Raw genomic sequence first — 11463 nt, forward strand, 5'->3', positions numbered from 1 at the left:
AGCACTCGGCTAGAAAAAAGGTCTTAATATCTGTCCCTGCTCAGTTGGCAAGGATTGGAAATTCAGAAATTTCAAGCTCTTGTGAACTGCCAGAAGGAAGGATTTCAGATCTATAAGTCTTCTATGCCATTCCCAGAGACTAATCCTTTGTGGGCATTATGAGCCTTTCCTAAAGAGTGTGCAGAAAATGGGGATTCCTTTAGAAGATTTAGGGTCTAACATAGGCTGTGACAAATGTACACTGTGCAAATATACAGAGATATCAGAAAGTTTAGTAGAGTTGTAAGAATTACAGATGTAAAATACTGCTCCAAGAAAGCACAAGAAAGCAGTCTTGAAGTGGTCTTCGGGCGAGGCTTTTTATTGCAGGTTGTCGTCCTAGCTGGGCTCCTAAGCCACAGGTGTCTAGGGAGATCTCATCAGCAAAAGAAACCGTGTTTTCTAAGTAACTGTGATTGAAGAACCTCATCTCTTGAGCCAACATCAGTACTTGAAAATCAAAGTTTAAAAAATTTAAGCTTAATTTTCAAACCAGTTAAGGTGTTTTATATAAAAATATGAAAAGCACCTATAAATATAGCACCTATAAAGCTACATATACTCTCAGTCATATCATCTGGTGAAAAAATACCTCTTGGTTTCATCTGCTAAATCTGCCATATTGCATCTATCTTGTGTAAAGTAGACTTCGGCAAGCTTCTTGTCTTCCTGAGCCAGGAAACACCAGAGCAAAAAAAAAGTTTAGTTTGGCTGTAATTAAAAGATGATGATTCTGAAATTCCAAACCATTAAAATACTAAAAAATTCATTCTCCAAACCATGCTCTCTGTGCAGACAGAGGACAAAGTAGGTCTTGCAGATCACAGAACAACCACAAGAGAATAATCATAGAACCCAGCATGTAAATAAGCTCCCAAAAAGCTCCCTAATCCATAAAGACTTCTTGAGATCCTGCTTGTGGTCAGCAGGATCAAAGCCTGCCAAAAAAAAAAAAAGCCACAGTTGGAGCTGTGTTATCATAAAGTACCCATAAGGCAGGCTGATCAATTTGAGAGCTGTGCTAAACATTTTGGTGGAATGACTGAAATTAGAAGGAGTTTGTAGAGAAAATCAAAGTGGGAGGAAAAAAAAAATCCAAGCTAAACCAGTTGAAGGTTGTCCCTGATCAGAGATGCCAGAGGGAAGAACTGTAAGTGCTGAAAACAGCCAGGCCTGTTAGCTAAGTATAGCGACTACAAAGGATGCTGGCGGCTGCCATGGGAAAAGCATGTGAGAGACAGCGGCACGTCCAGCACCCGAGGAGTCGCAGTCGAGCCCTGGGTTGGACAGAGGAGCAAGGAGCCTGTGGCAGTGACAGAGCTGTCCTGCGGTGTTGCTATGGTGACACTGATGTGACTTTGGGAATGTCTTAGGGCTGTGTAGAATGATTCCCCTTTCTTCCTTTGCAATAAACACCCTTTCCTGTGCTGGGTAGGACCGATTAAATAAATTGACCATGTCACTGTGTAGTTATACCTTATGCAGAAGTTTACTGTTACGTATTTTATTTTTTACATATTTTTAACTTATTTTATACCACTGTTACGTATTTTACTTTTTATTTGATTCATTTTTTAAAAATTATTATGTTTAAAGTAAAAAAAAATATCCACAACTTAAAATATTCAAAAGATCAGTTAATGTGCTTGTATTAATGTGAAGAGAATATGAACCAAACTTCATGTAAGCTTATTCATTTTTTGATGATACAGTAAATTTGACCATTTTTGAAGTGTTCTTGTTCACAACACAAATACAATGACAGATTTTTCCTGCGCCCATTCTGTGGGCACTCAGTGACGTTTGTTTGTTTGTTTTTGGTTTTGTTTTTGAAGGTACAGGTAAGGGCTATAACATTGCTTTTTTATTTCATACCACTCTGAATTGAATTGACATGTAGACACAGGTAGTGCTTTTCCTTAATCACACATTGTGACTGTGGCATTGTCTGTTAGGATTTGGGGAAATATTCTGCTCTGTCAGACCTCTTGCCTGTTGAGGAACCACAGTGTTGCTTTTGCCCATGTGTCGTTTTCTTTGCCCGCGACACACAAGCACTGAGTCTCCTGAAGACTGAAATGTTTGGCTCTAACCCAAATTGTTGGGTTCCAAAGGAAGAAAATAACCTTGTTTAATGTTAGTGGGTTACATAGCAGCTCATGATGTGGAGCCATATGTCTATGGAGAATCGTAATGTAGGAGGCTGAAGGGCCTAAGACACCTTCTGAGGCCTGTTAGGATGTAGGCCTTTCAAGATGATCTGGGTGTCTTCTTCTGTCTTCTTGTATAGTAAATCAAATCCTTAGGTGATCTCTTCTCACCATAAACTAGGAAGTGTGTAAAGCTGTAATCTGTACTGTTAGGAGGTTTTTCCTTTTGCCTGGAATGAAAAACTAGAACTGAGCCATTTCTTCTGCTGTGTGGAACTTCTGCCAGTTCCTGCTAACTGAGGAGCTGGTCCATTAATGTCTCTCTCTTTTTCCCATTTGCTTTAATTCATACAAGATAAACACAAATACAGTTTTAATAAGTATTAAGTTATTAATGAGCACTTTCACTAAAAGCATGTTTTTAAGAAGGAAAATGCTGCTTAGCACTTTTCATCCCTCTTCACTTTGGTTGAACCTCCCAAGGCAAGAAGTACCTGGAATGGAAAAACACGTGGCACGGCTGCCACCCCAGTGAGCCATTTGCATGCTCTAGGTACTGCTGCTGTATTCTCTTTTTTATTGTCCTGACAAAACAGGGGAATGGAGAGCAAACTGGTCCCCATCATCTCTGCCAGTGACTAAGTAGGTGGTAGCAGCAGGTGGGTCGGCAGCCTGTTCCCCGGCCTTGTGAGGCTGCTGGAGTGGAGGGCACAGTTGTGCTTCAGACTGCTGAACATGAAAGCCAGGACAGAGCAGAGAAAGAAATGGCAAATGCAGGAAGAAAATTTATAGGCGCTCGCTTTCCCCTGGCAGCAGCAGTAGCAGCAGCTGCTGTGACTCACACATTTGGCCCATGTCCTGCTTCCAGTTCCTACAGGGCAAGGCCTGGGACAATAGTCCCTGCTAGCAGCCTTCCCATGGCCTGTATGCATTTAATGTCTCACATTGGAATGCGACTACTTGTGTGAAAGAAACTGAGCACTTAAGGTAGTCTTTGCTGGGTTATGGCCCTAGTGCTATGGTTAAACTGCTTTTGCTAGAGAGGGCAATCCATCTGTTGTCTTCATCTTTCAGTAATGCGAGAGAGAATGGAAGAAAATGAAAGACCAGATTTATTCTCAGAGAAAATATTATTTGAGTTTATTCAAGCATTCACGATTGCAGTACCCCCAAAAGTACATGCATTTGTAAAACACATTTTGTTGTCATCCTGAAAAGTCAGAGCACAGAATTTTTTACAGAAACATCTGAGTTTAGCTAGTGGTAATACACGTCTCCCTATGACTTTTATCTGCTGTTATAACCATCCATCAAACTAAAACTACAACCATAACAGAAATAATATGTCCTTTAAAAAAGCTATTTACCTGCATTTTTCAGCAATTCTATATGTTCTGGGCCTGTTCAAAGAGAATCTGTAACTGTGATGTAAATACAACTGTGCTTTGGTAAATCTGGTAAATCTGCAGGATTGCTGCAGTTATCTTAAAGTTAAGAGTTTTAAAACAGGGCACCAGCCTCACAGGTAACACGTGTTCATTAATATTTACATACTTCCACAAATCAGCAGATTAAGAGATGTGCTCATATACACGAACTTCTAAATGTTTCCTTTATTTTAACAGGAATTGAGTACTTTCTTCTAACCTAGACATTTTATATTTTTGTTCAAAAATTTCTGATTGTCACCCAAGCTAGAAAGTTTTCGCATTTTGGCTGTCAGCCAGAAGCTGTGAAAATTTTTAGAAAAATGAGATATATTCCAGTAAAAGAAGAATGGCTGAAAATCTACTTTTTTTTTTTTTTTTTTGACACAAGCCTTTTGATCTCCTTGGATGTCATGGAGAGATAGGTACTATTCAGTTTACCAGACAATAAAGGAAACAAATGAAGATGGCAGAGCAATAGTTCATCTCACTCTTGTTACTTGCATGATTTTAACTTGAGTTAATCTTAAATTGAAACTAGTGGTATTTTTGTTGTTGGTCTCAACAGCATACTAAACAATACTCAGAATATGGAGCAACCCTCATATCTAGTTCTTCAACAGGAAAAAAGACAGTAAATTTAGGGAGGGAGGAGAAATTTTCAAAAATTGATAAAGGAAATCTAGTCTGCAATAAAACACTGAGGAGATTAAAGAGTTTTGTTTTTTTTTTCTTCATGTATATTTTTTTTCCAGTTCAGCTTTTGGCTCACTCTGTGAGTCTTCGTGCCAAATCTTGAGTTCTTTAGTCAGAATACCCATACGATGATCCAGGATTTTTGCTTGGTAATAACTGCAAAACTCTCCTTGCTTTTACTGGTAAACAACAAATAGCGTCTTAGAATAGCATCTTCTTCACAGACATTTTAAGCCTTCTTCCCAGTGCACTCATCTACAGATTTTGAAGAGAGTGTTTTTATTTTCTGTGCAACTCTAGTTTGCAAAGTTTAGAGACAGGACTCACTACCATTTTTTATTTTTTGTTAGTTGTGCTCAAAATGTATATTGTGTAGTTTCAGCACCCAAAGCATCTTCACACTTGAATAAGTTCCTGGAAGTTTTGTTACATAGTCTTATGGTGGTGGTCCTGTGTTTGCTTATGAGCTTTACTCGTGTTTCCATCTGCCTGCTGATAAGAATGTAAATTCTTCTGTAATTCATAAAATTCGTTTTAGATCAGAACAGTGCTGTGCAGTTAAAACTTTAAATTAAACTTTAGTGATTAACATATTCTTACAGCTGGGTAGCCAAACATTGGTTTCTGCAAACTGAGACAGTTATTATTTTGGATAAAACATTGACCACATGCTGTAAAAGTTAATAATCAGTCCAAAATTCTTCAAGAATTCAAAGACCATTTTGAATAATGTGCAAACAACTACTTATGGCTATACCAGATGGCAGAAAAAATTGCTAAATTAATGAAAAGAACTTTTTATAATGCATGTTCCCACAGCTTTCTCTGTGTTAACATTGTTCAGTTACATTTAATGTTAAAGCATTATAATTAATATGACATTTTCAGCATTATTCAGACAAAATGCAGTTACATTCACTGAGATTTTTATCTTGTCCATTCTGTAGGGATTTTCTGTGAGAGGAAGAATGGACAGTGTATTTAAGAATGTCTTGTTTGTGTTTGTGTGTGTTTAGGAATGGGTGTTCATACATAGGTAGAGACAGGAATATTAATGATATATGTATATTTCTGAAAAACATGAAATGGCTCTTTTATAATGTAAAGATGTATGCTTTTGTCTTAAGGCATTACTGAGAGTCTTGTATTTCAAGATTTCCACACCCACACCCCCTGCCCTTTTTAAAGTAAATAATTTTTAAAATGCAATTCACCTATCTAGGAATGAATGAATTCAAAAACAGCTGAACACCAAATTCCAGAATTCCCTGATTAAATGGTATTTATATATGCCTGCAGAAAGGTTAATGTAAGTAAGCATACATTTTCTAATGCAAAAGTTTTTCCATGCAATAATTTCTTACAGAAAATTCTTGAGTGCCATGCAGATAGATTAGAAATATTTTGCCTCTTACCTGTTCTCCCCTAGCAAAGTGTAGGTTGGAAATTTATTTTTAGAGACGTTTTTACTGTAAAAGAATCAGCATGACTGTGATGGAGAACACTGCTGGTTGTAAAAGTTATAATGAAATGTTGAAAATCACACAGTTAGAGCCTATCTAAATGGAAGCAACCTGTAAAAAGATTTGTGATAAAATGGTTTTCAGTGACACAGGCTCTGAAAAGAAGGGTAAGGACACACAATAGGGTCTGGTTCTTTCATATGACCCATTGTAATATTTCCATTGTATCTAACACATAATGGTAACTGAGAACATAAGTTTATACTAGTTAACAGCAGTGTTTGACACCTACAATTAGTTCTCCATTGATTAATAAATGATAATATTATCAAAAGAACCTTTTCCTAGCCTTAAAGTACCCGTAAAGCTAAGAGAGGGGATATTCCTTTAGCACTTAGCCATCTGAAATATCCGGAAGATCACACCCTGCGCTGTGTAAGGCACAATGGGAGAATTTGCACAGGGTTTTTGTTCTTATCTTGGAACAGTGGAGGGCAAGACCTTGCAGACTCCCTGATGCCTCCTCACGCAGCAGCTTCGCTCCTGAGCAGTGTGTCAGCAGTGACAGAAACTCGCAGTTTTGGTTCTGTGACACCAGCTATTAGTGACCTGTGGGTACTGTGCTTCTTGGGCTTGTACCAAGGCTGGCAAGATTGGCTCAGGGACAGAAAAAAAAAATAAACCTTCCATTGTAAACTTCAGAAACATGCCACAAAAATCTGGAAGTTTTAAGGGCTAAAATACACTTTTCTGTGCCTCTAGTCATAAGTAGCAACATGGATCCACAAAATAATCTTTTAGTCTTTTTTCCAGAGTTATGTTGCTGATAATAAAGAATTGCTTTCTTGCAAAACTTATCCACTAGAAGCATTCCACGTTGAAATGAAATTCGTATATACATGCAAGAAGATGAATAGAAGTTAGGATAGAAAAAATGACATGCAGCAAAAAAAATTCCTACCAGTAAGCTGAAACCAATAAGCTGGAGTGTAACACTACAACCATCCATCCGTGATCAGTGCTTGTGACTCAGAAACATCCACTTTTTAGTTATCTTGTGTTGTTTTCTTTTCCAAATAAAGGTTGCCTGCCTCCTCCAGGAAATGGAGAGTAAATGTTGAATTCTCATACTGGTGGAGTTAAGGAGGAAAATCTTGGTTTTGTCTCCTTTTGCTGAAAGGTTCCTATGTGACCCTGCATATTTCCACACGGTGGATATTAAGAGCCAGGTTTTCCCTGTTGTGCTCTGCCTTAAGTTGCAGTTGCATAGATGAAGTGAATCATAAGCAGTCAATAAGAAGAGTGCATGCGGTGTTAGAGATATTGCTTGAATTTTCCAGTGATTAACATTATGTTGTGTACGACTGCATGCGCCCATCTGGTTCCAGCTGCTTTGTCACTTGACAATGAGAAGAGAGTAAAAATGGCTACAAATAAATACTTTTTTTTTTTGGTCTTGTTTTGTTTACCACAAACTTATGCTTAGGTTTTGCACAATAAAAACCACAGTAAGCTGGGTTAGGAAATTCAAAATGGGTCTAGGGCCTTTGTGATTCTTTCCCTAGGTTTTCCTGCTGATTCAGTATGACCTTTCCTTTCCATAAATGTATCATCAGAGGGCTGGAGCACCTCTCCTATGAGGACAGGCTGAGGGAGTTGGGGTTGTTCAGCCTGCAGAAGAGAAGGCTCTGGGGACACCCTACAGCAGCCTGCCAGTGCCTAAAGGGGGCTACAGGAAAACTTTCCTGTAGCCCCCTTTAGGCACTGGCAAGGGTTAATGGCTTTAAACTAAAAGAGGGTAGGTTTAGATTAGATATAAGGAAGAAATTCTTCACTCGGAGGGTGGTGAGGCACTGGAAGAGGTTGCCCAGAGCAGCTGTGGATGCCCCATCCCTGGAGATGTTCAAGGCCAGGCTGGATGGGGCTTTGGGCAACCTGGTCTGGTGGGAGGTGTCCCTGCCACACAGGTCTGTGCAGTGAAGAGAGGCTGAAGACACTTGAGTTGTCTAGTCTGGAGAAGAGGCTCAGAGGTGACCTTGTTGCTCTACAACTTCCTGAGGAGGGGAAGCGAAGAGAGAGGTGCTGGTCTCTGCTCCGTGGTACCCGATCACGGGATGCAGAGGAACAGCACAAAGCTGCACTTGGGGAGGTTCAGACAAGATATTAGGAAAATTTTCTTTACCATGATGGTGGTCAAACTGTGGAACTCTGGCTTCCTAATGAAGTGGTTGATGTCCCATGTCTGTTCAAGAGACATCTGGATAATGCCCTCAATAATGTGCTTTAACTTTTGGTTAGCCACAATGTGCTTAGACAGTTCGACTCAATGATCTTTGAAGGTCCCATCCCACTGAACTGTTCTATTTTGCTCTATTTGGTTCACTGGATTGGACAAATGTTATTTTGGGGGACAACATGGGGTCATCAAGATAAAGGAAAAACAGGTAGATACATCACCAGTAGTGATGCCTGTAGTCTCCTCAGTGGAGATGCAATTTCATTTTGTGCTGCATAAAGCTGGTAGTTCAAGCATTTTTTTTTCTTTTTCTTTTTTTTTTTTTGTGTATGGAAAACTATATTAAAATTATGAAATTAAAATTAAGGCAGCTAGAGGGCACTGTAGCTAAACATTTGTAACGTGCCTTTTAACTAGACCTGATTTACTTGCCAGACATAAATTATAATTGAGAACTAACAATAGCTTTAAAGCTGCCCCTCATGTCTTTTGTCATTCCTAGAATATATCTAAATAATCTAAAAAAGCATCTGAAAGATGTGCTGTTTCCATCTTTGATGAGCTTTTGAGTGAAGAGACAAAAATATACAGAAGGTATTATTGAATTCCCACAAAATAATATATTCACTATAAACCATATACATAATTATAGTGCCATCTGTACATTTCAGATGTTGAAGTCTTCAACCAATAATCACAGTTGTCTAACTTATACATAATTGATAAGGGTAGATGTTTTCCATATGTTTTACCAGGATCTTCATGTATGTAAATAGGTGACGAGGTATTCCTACGTATGTCAAAAATTGCTTTTTTGATCAGAGGTTCAGTGCAGTGCATAAAATATTACTTCATGAGTTTGTTTGGTCTTTACTCTGCATGTTTAGGAAACTGAGTAAAACAGAAAATATTTTCTGTAGGCTGATCCCTCCCTTCACATATACCTAGCAGTATTACATCTGTGAAATGAATGTCACGGAAATCTCACCAAAGAAAGATTCCAGATTTTGTTTTACTGAGAACAGCAGCTTCTGAACATGTAAGATTGGATTTAAGGTCAGATTTTGTTACACAGATTTCCTCAAGGAATGCATTAGCGCTTGTATGACCTCATTTGCACAAGCAGAACAACCTATTGTGAATTGGTACTCATGTCAGTGAAGTACACTGAATCTGCCCATAAGTAAACTGCTTTGAATTAGTAAGTCAGGTGCCAGATACTCACTCTAAATCACAAGGTAATCTTTGCTGGATATGTGATACGTACATAGATAAAGGAAGAACAGTTAGGCTGTACAAAATCTGTCTGTAAATGTATACAGGAAAGTGTATTGATATTATTAAGGGCTCTGGTGCAATTTAAAATAAGTGATTCAGAGTGCTAGTGTTTGTTTCCTGCATAAAAATGGTGAGAATCGGATGAAGTGTTACATTATTTTTCATGATTCGAGAGTTCTTGATATTTCATCAGGACACAACACGGCTATACATATGGTTCTTTAATGTGAGGTTTACATCTGACATGTCTGAGTGCTTTTATCTACATTAATCACGTACCAATTAACTACTGTTACCTAATTACACCATCCATTTGGTGGAATCGTGTGTTTATCCCACCTAATTTGGTGTGTGCTGGTTAGCGGTCACAGTTGTGCAGTTCAGCTGGGATGAGCTTCACGCTGCGTGTTGCAGCTGCACCATGACTCAACTGCTCTCTCTTTTGTCTCTCTTTCATTCGGGAAGGTGACAAGGTGGGTAACAGCTGAGGCAGTTATCAGTCTTGGGTTTATTGGTGGATTGAGTGCATGCTCAAGGCAAAGATGAAATGATTCCAGTCCTTAGGGGGTGGGAATTTTCCTTTTCAGGCTGCTGATGATTGAGCCTATTGTTCCTGATTTTTGGCCTTGTTATTTTCCTGTGTCATTGAAAAATATGCCTGCACCTTTGCAGCAGCTCTAAGTATATCCTGGAGAACATCTGAGTTTGCAGTAGCCTCGCCAACAGTAAATACAGATATTGAATTTTTGTCACACTCCCAATAGCTATTCTGTTTCTGTGAATATTGCACGAAGTATACTTTTAAAAATGTTAATTGGAGCCGACTGTGTTGATTTAATGAATAGTTGCATAAGTGTATTAAATTCATGATTTATAAGACTTGTTACCAGATTAACCTTCGGTATTTTTAATTAAAGGCAACCAATTTTGTCAGTTCAGATGTTCTTTACTTTCACCAAGGAAAAAACACTATAATAAACCACCAAATAGAAATGAAAGTTTATTGGGGTAGGTATGAGAAGAATCACAATGACCTAGCAGAGTCCTTAGATTACAGAGAAACAGGACAATTGATTCCTCTCATTGAGACTCAGAGTCTCAATGTGAAAATAAACTCTTTACATTAATGCTTCGCCAATTCTGAGGTATGTTTGAGGCAACTAAACATACAGTGTACTGTTTTTATCTCTTTTCCTTTCCTTTCTCCAACAGGAGACTTGTCTGAATCCCTTCTGTCTGGTGGTATAGAGATCAAAGCTATAGGGATTCAGCAGAGTGCAAGTTTTAAATAGAAGTCCTCCCAGCAGTTCATTCTGCAAAACAACTGTTTATAAATGCAATTTTGGGTAGTCCCAGAAGTCCACAGAGGATAGGTTTTCCTTCATTATTCAGGTAAATTAATGTAAACCAGTAGAAGCATTGCTCTGCAGCATTATTTTTTGACTACTTAAACTGCGATTTCATGTGCACGTAATGAAACATGAACACTGCTTTTGTTTTGATCGTTTGATAATCCTTTAAGCCCAGTGAGCACTTTTGGTCCCCATAATAATTCTTTGCAGTTGTTGACAATGTATTTTACATTTAGGCATTATAAGACCAAGCATAGAGAGATATCTTCTCTTGCACCTGTTCTTTATTTGTTCGTGCATCAGAGTCAAATAGATGGTTAGAAAGGCAGGATGGATACAAGTTGGATTTACACTGATAAAAGTATTTCCCACGTAAATGAAGACAGACATGGATTGATTAAGTGTCAGGCTACATTTTTACTAATGAAATGTTAGAAGAGAATAGTGCATATCTAGTTCCCTGCTTTTTGTGTACCTGGCACTTGAGTGACTACAAGTGTGCAGTCACAGCCTTCTCACTATATTACAGCCTGGGATTCAGGTGAAACCCCTCCTTTAGCCTGCTCTTAGGGAAGAAATTACTTCTCAGTCCTCTGTTTCCCAGGCTTTGGCTGGGAAGATGTTATTTACCCTTTATCCATTCTGACTGTCTAAATATTGGGGGCCGCTAAATCTGGTTTTGAACATTAATGAGTTTGACAGTGGTCAGATATCCTACCCCAGAGGCTCCTGTCCTGTGTCGGTAAATGCACTAGGATATATACACTCTGCACTCTGCCATCTCATGGAGGAAAAACTGCAGATGTAAAATCTTTTTGATCT

The 11463-nt window shown here is 38.6% G+C and overlaps 1 protein-coding gene across 5 annotated transcripts in view; it reads left to right on the top strand.

Moving 5' to 3' along the window:
* The window catches only part of TMEM117 (transmembrane protein 117), a 218338-nt gene that overhangs the window by 45221 nt on the left and 161654 nt on the right, over positions 1-11463 (top strand). The window lies entirely within an intron of this gene.

The sequence above is a fragment of the Anser anser genome (assembly GCF_964211835.1).
Source record: "Anser anser genome assembly, chromosome: 1".
Lineage (NCBI taxonomy): Eukaryota > Metazoa > Chordata > Aves > Anseriformes > Anatidae > Anser > Anser anser.